We start from the raw sequence: 6,885 nt of genomic DNA on the forward strand, positions 1-6,885 counted from the left end.
TTCCTGAGACCAGAACCAGAATTTACTGCTGCTGTGGGTCATCACCTTCTCTCCCCTCCTCCTCTATAGCTCCTCCCCCTTCCTCACCACTCCCCCCTCTTTCCCTCTCCCCAGACTTGTGGGCAACGAGTCTTCTCCCAAACCTCTGTCTCCTCCATGGTTCCCCAAACCCCTTTGGGTCTTTGCGATGGAAGCTCATTAGAGAAGAACAAAGAGGCCACTTTTCTACTTTACTCAGTGCTCTAACATTTCCCATGGTTTCAAAGTGCCTGACTTGCCTGTTGGACTTGTCCCAGCTCTTCTGTCACACTCCTAGGACCAGGGCCCTGGGGGATCAGGTTGGTTGAATGCACAACCATTAAAGTGCAGACCAATACAGAACTCGGGTCACTCCAAGGCCCCTGTGGGTCTCTTTGGGAGTCAATGTGTGTTCACCTGTGTGCTGGCAGTGTTACTGGGAAGATGGGGTGTGTGGTACACACAACGGTGTTTGGGGCAAGGTGTGCTTCATGGAGTAACACAGCTGTCAGCAGGGCCACCTCCTCTCATACCTGCAGCAAAAACCCAGTTTGCTCAAACGCAGTTGGAAGGAATCAGAGCTCTCCCCAGGAAACCACACCAGTTATTGATCCTGACTCTGCCAGAGGCCAGAAGCAAGAGTACTGTGGCTGTACCACTGTGCTGTTTTCGTCACATCAAGTCCAGCTCAGCAACAAGCCTGTTTGTAAACACAGATCCCCACCCCCACCTCTGGATACATCCCTGCCCAGCTGTGACAGTTAATTTTATGTGTCAACTTGGCTAGGACACGGTACCCAATTTTTGGACAAACATGAGACTAGATGTGGTTGTGAAGGCATTTTTAGATGAGATTACCATTCACATCGGTAGACTTTGAGTAAAGCAGATTACCTTCCATAATGGGTGTGGACCTCATCCAGTCCTGGATGTCCTGGAGGTCCTCCAGGAAGAGGAAATTCTGCCAGCTGACTGCCTTCAGAATCAAACTGCAACATTGGCTCTTCCATGGGTCTCCAGCCAGCTGGCATGCCTTGCTGAATTTGGACTTGTCAGACCCCACAATTGTGTGAGCCAATCTCTTAAATCTCTCTCTCTCTCTCTCTCTCTCTCTCTGTTTCTCTCTCTCCCCCTACCTACCTACCTACCCACCTACCTGCCCGCCCATCCATCCATTCATCCATCCATCCATCCATCCATCCATCATCTATAGAGAGACAATAATACACACACACATCCTATTGGTTCTGTTTCTCTTGACAACCTGATAGGCCATGTGAAGTGACCACAGAGTCCTGAGGAACAACCCCACACATAGGGCCAATGACAAACTGATGAGGATTATTCTCTTCATCAGTCTGAAGTGTGACTGGATTCTGGCATTGAAAATTCTGAACAGACTGGCACAGGGTGCATCCTTGTTGTCCTAATAGCATTTTTCTGCATCTGAAAGTGGTCAGGGTGGGGACTGTACCCTCACAAATTCCTAGCTGGGTGTATGTCCTGGGTGTCATTTTTCATGTCAAGGTTAAAGACTTAGTTTATCTTAAAAGTGAGGTAATTTCTTACTTTTCCTTCAGAGGAGACCATCAATATCTTTTCCAGGGTTCTAAAGAATCACACCAAATCAAAGCAATCTGGGAACTACTCTTTGTTAAATGGCCATTTTCCAAGAGGAGGCCCAAAGAGACAGGATCTAGGTCTCCATTAGGAGGTATGGGTAAGCCTCTGTGAGTCTTTGTTTCTCCAACTGTAAAATGGGCACAGTGATGGCTCCCATCATCACCATCATCATTATCCAGTAGACTACTAGGAAGCCACCTATGGAGAGAGCGAAATGATCATAGAAATGTTCTCCTTCCTCCTTATTCTTTATCCTTTCTTGCTGTCTTTTCATTGCTTGCTTCTCAAGGGGTGGATAAAGCTCTCCCAGGACTAAGCCCTCCCAGGACTAAGCCAGGAGTCAACAACCAATACAATACATCAATTCAAGCTAAAGTGTGAGGCTTTTAGGCCAGCAGGTTTTAACATGTTTGTCCCCATTCCCCATGTCCCCATCCTCACCAGTGCCTGAGTAATTCTAGCCCTCTTACAAAGTTTAGAAGAAGCGGAGTGATCTTGCTGATACTGCAGAGGAAACCAAGAATGACTGACGGGAGGTTCAGGTACTGCAGCAAGCCCCAGGAGGGTGGTTTCTAAAGGGAGTGGGGGCTCTCTGCACCTCTCAAACCACACCTCAAAGGTCAAGGGCCAAGAGACTTGGGCACTAATCTCAGCCTTGCAATTAATCTTCTGTGTGAACTTGGACAGGCCACTAAACAGATCTAAGGCTTAGAGCTTACTTTCTTTTTGTAAAATAGAAATGATATTACTGCTTTACACACAGACACATCCATGTACACACAATTTTTTGATACCAGCATTAAAAAATCTTTTCCAGTTTTAGTGAGAAATATCTGATGTACATCACTGTATAAGCTTAAGGCCTATAGCCTGATGGTTTGATATACATATATTGTGAGATGATTATCACAATAGGTTCAGCTACCATCCATCTTCTCATATAGCCTCAATAAAAAGAAAGGAAAGAATTAAAGAAAAAAAATTTTCTCCTCGTGGTGAGAACTCTTAGGAGCTATCCTCTTAACAACTTTATCATATATCATACAGCAGTGTTAGCTGCAGTCATCGTGTTGTGCATTGCATCCCGATTTTTGTTTGTCTTATAACCAGACATTTGAACCTTTTGCCCACCTTCCTGCAATCCCCCCTCCCCCTGGGATCCCACCTCCAGTAACCACAAGTCCTCTTTTCCTACAAGTTTGATTTTTTTGTGGTATTTTGTTTTATTTATTTGTTTTATATTCCACATATAAGTGAGATTATATAACATTTGCCTTTTTCTGTCTGACATATTTCACTTAGCATAATGCCCTCAAGCTCCATCCATGTTGTCACAAATATAGGATTTCCTTTTTTTTAATGGCTGAACAATATTCCATTCTGTGTGTACATATATATATACATATATACATATATATATACATATATACACACACATATGGATATAGAAGCTATATATATATACACATATATGTGTATATATATATATATATATATAGAGAGAGAGAGAGAGAGAGAGAGAGAGATTGATCACATCTTCTTTATTCATTGATCCATTGATGGACACGTAGGTTGTTTCCATGTCTTGGCTGTTGTAAATAATGCTGCAGTGAACATGGGACACCAGCATTTTTCAAAGTGAGGTTGTTGGAATCACCTGCACCAAATCCCCTAGGGAGCTTGCTAGCATGCAGACTCTTGGACCTTACTTTGAGCTTTACTGAATTAGATTTTCTGGGGCCAGGAATCTGCATTTTAACAAGTGTACTAGGTAATACCTGTGCCATAATTTGTCCCAATTGTTCGTGTTTATGTTATTCCACTGAGATCATGGAATTCCATCCAATTCTAGCCTTATTAGAATAGTTGAACTGTCCACACACAGGCCACCTTTTCTTTTTCTTTTTTTAATTTAAAATATACATATCTTTATTATGTAAATGGAGAAAAATGTGTTTTAGATCATTTACTCTTTTGAGCAAATGAATATTGTGGTAGAGGGACTAGGAAGTGTCTGTATTTCTCCACCATTCTTTGTATCCACATCACTTGCAATGTGACAACGCCATACTTTATATTAAAAGGTAGAGTTTATTTCTTTGCCCCCATGAACCTGGGCTGCTCTGCGACTTGCTTCAGTCAACATGGTGCAAGGAAAGTGATGTGTGTCCATTCTACTGGAGGTCTGAAGAGGTCCCGCTCACTTCTACTCTCCTAGATCCCTACCACTACCCTGTGACAAGCCCAGGCCAGCCTGCTGGAGAGTGAGAGACAACAGGAGAGGAGAGGCTGCCCAGTCATGGACATCCTAGAAGTTTATAGCCATAAAGCAGCTACCACCAAACAAATAAGGCAGCACACTGAAGACTGACAGAGCTGCCTACTAGACTGATAGCTGACCACGGATGTCCTAAGTCCAGAAGAGCTGCCTGGCTGACCTGTAGACTATATAGTTTTTAGACACAGGTTTTATGGGGTGACTGGGTGGCTCAGTCGGTAAGTGTCTCACTTCTGCTCAGGTCACAATCTCACGATTCATGAGTTCGAGCCCCGCATCAGGCTCTGTGCTGACATTTGGAGCCAGGAGCCTGCTTTGAATTCTGTATCTCCCTTTCTCCCTGCTTCTGCTCCCCCACCCTCAAAAATAAGTATCCATTAAAAAAAATTTTTTTAAGATACACGTTTTATTAAAATTAGAGTATGGTAAGGACAAGAGATCAGGAGATGACTGCCATTGAAAAGATAGTTTATTCTACCAAACACTTAACGAAGAGTTAACACCTATTCTCTTAAAGCTGTACCAAAAATAGAAATGGAAGGAAAACTTCCAAACTCTTTCTATGAAGCCAGCATTACCTGGATTCCAAAACCAGACGAAGACCCCGCTAAAAAGGTAAACTATAGACCAATTTCCCTGATGAGCATGGACACAAAAATCCTCAACAAGATATTAGCCAACCAGATACAACAATACATTAAAAAAAGTATTCACCACGACCAAGTGGGATTTATACCTGGGAGGCAGGGCTGGTTCAATATCTGGAAACAATCAATGTGATTTATCACATCAATAAAAGAAAGGACAAGAACCACATGATCCTCTCAATAGACACAGAGAAAGCATTTGACAAAATACAGCATCCTTTCTTGATAAAAACTCTCAAGAAAGTAGGGATAGAAGGATCAGACCTCAAGATCATAAAAGCCATATATGAAAGACCCAATGCTAATATCATCCTCAATGGGGAAAAACTGAGAGCTTTACTCCTAAGGTCAGGAACAAGACAGGGATGTCCACTCTCGCCACTGTTATTCAACATAGTATTGGAAGTCTTAGACTCTGCAATCAGACAACACAAAGAAATAAAAGGCATCCAAATTGGCCAGGAGGAGGTAAAAATTTCCACTCTTTGCACATGACATGATACTTTATATGGAAAACCCAAAAGATTCCACCAAAAAACTGCTAGAACTGATTCATGAATTCAGCAAAGTTGCAGGATGTAAAATCAATGCACAGAAATCTGTTGCACTCCTATACACCAATAATGAAGCAACAGAAAGAGAAATCAAGGAACTGATCCCATTTATAATTGCACCAAAAACCATAAAATACCTAGGAATAAATCTAATCAAAGAGGTGAAAAATCCATATGCTGAAAACTATAGAAAGCTTATGAAATAAACTGAAGAAGACACCAAAAAATGGAAAAAGATTCCATGCTCCTGGATAAGAAGAACAAATATTGTTAAAATGTCAATACTACCCAAAGCAATCTACATATTAAATGCAATCCCTATCAAAACCACACCATCATTCTTCATAGACCGGAACAATCTTAAAATTTATACGGAACCAGAAAAGACCCCAAATAGCCAAAGCAATTTTGAAAAAGAAAACCAAAGCAGGAGGCATCATAACCCTGGACTTCAAGCTGTATTACAAAGCTGTAATCATCAAGACAGTATGGTACTGGCACAAAAACAGACACTCAGATCAATGGAACAGAATAGAGAACCCAGAAATGAACTCACAAACATATGACCAACTAATCTTTGACAAAGCAGGAAAGAATATCCAATGGAATAAAGGGAGTCTCTTTAGCAAGTGGTGCTGGGAAAGCTGGACAGCAACATGCAGAAGAATGAACCTGGACCACTTTCTTACACCACACACAAAAATAAACTCAAAATGGATGAGACCTAAGTGTAAGGAAGCCATCAAAATTCTCGAGGCGAAATCAGGCAAAAACCTCTTTGACCTTGGCTGCAGCAACTTCTTACTCAACACAACTCTGGAGGCAAGGGAAACAAAACCAAAAATGAACTACTGGGAACTCATCAAAATAAAAAGCTTCTGCATGGTGAAGGAAAATATCAGTAAAACTAAAAGACAACCGACAGAATGGGAGAAGATATTTGCAAATGACATATCAGATAAAGGGTTAGTATCCAAAATCTATAAAGAACTTATCAAACTCAACACCCAAAAAACAAATAATCCAGTGAAGAAATGGGCAGAAGACATTAATAGACACCCTTCCAAAGAAGACATTCAGATGGTCAACAGACACATGAAAAGATGCTCAACATCACTCATCATCCAGCAAATATAAATCAAACCACAATGAGATACCACCTTACACCTGTCAGAATGGCTACCATTAACAACTCGGGCAACAAAAGATGTTGGCAAGGATGTAGAGAAAGAGGATCTCTTTTGCACTGCTGGTGGGAATGCAAACTGGTGCAGCCACTCTGGAAAACAGTATGGAGGTTTCTGAAAAAATTAAAAATAGAACTGCCCTATGACCCAGCAATTGTACTAGTAGGTATTTATCCAAGGGATACAGGGATGCTGTTTTGAAGGGGCACGTGCACCCCAATGTTTATAGCAGCACTATCAACAATAGCAAAATTATGGCAAGAGCCCAAATGTTCATCAATGGATGAATGGATAAAGAAGAGGTGGTATATATAGACAACGGAGTATTACTCAGCAATCAAAAAGAATGAAATCTTGCCATTTGCAACTACACAGATGGAACTAGATGGTATTATGCTAAGTGAAATTAGTCAGAGAAAGACAAATATATGACTTCATTCATATGAGGACTTTAAGATACAAAGCAGATGAACATAAGGGAAGGGAAGCAAAAATAATATAAAAACAGGGAGGGGGACAAAACATAAGAGACTCTTAAATATGGAGGGTTACTGGAGGGGTTGTGGGAGGGGGGATGG

The sequence above is a fragment of the Panthera tigris genome, chromosome A3, assembly GCF_018350195.1.
Source record: "Panthera tigris isolate Pti1 chromosome A3, P.tigris_Pti1_mat1.1, whole genome shotgun sequence".
NCBI lineage: Eukaryota > Metazoa > Chordata > Mammalia > Carnivora > Felidae > Panthera > Panthera tigris.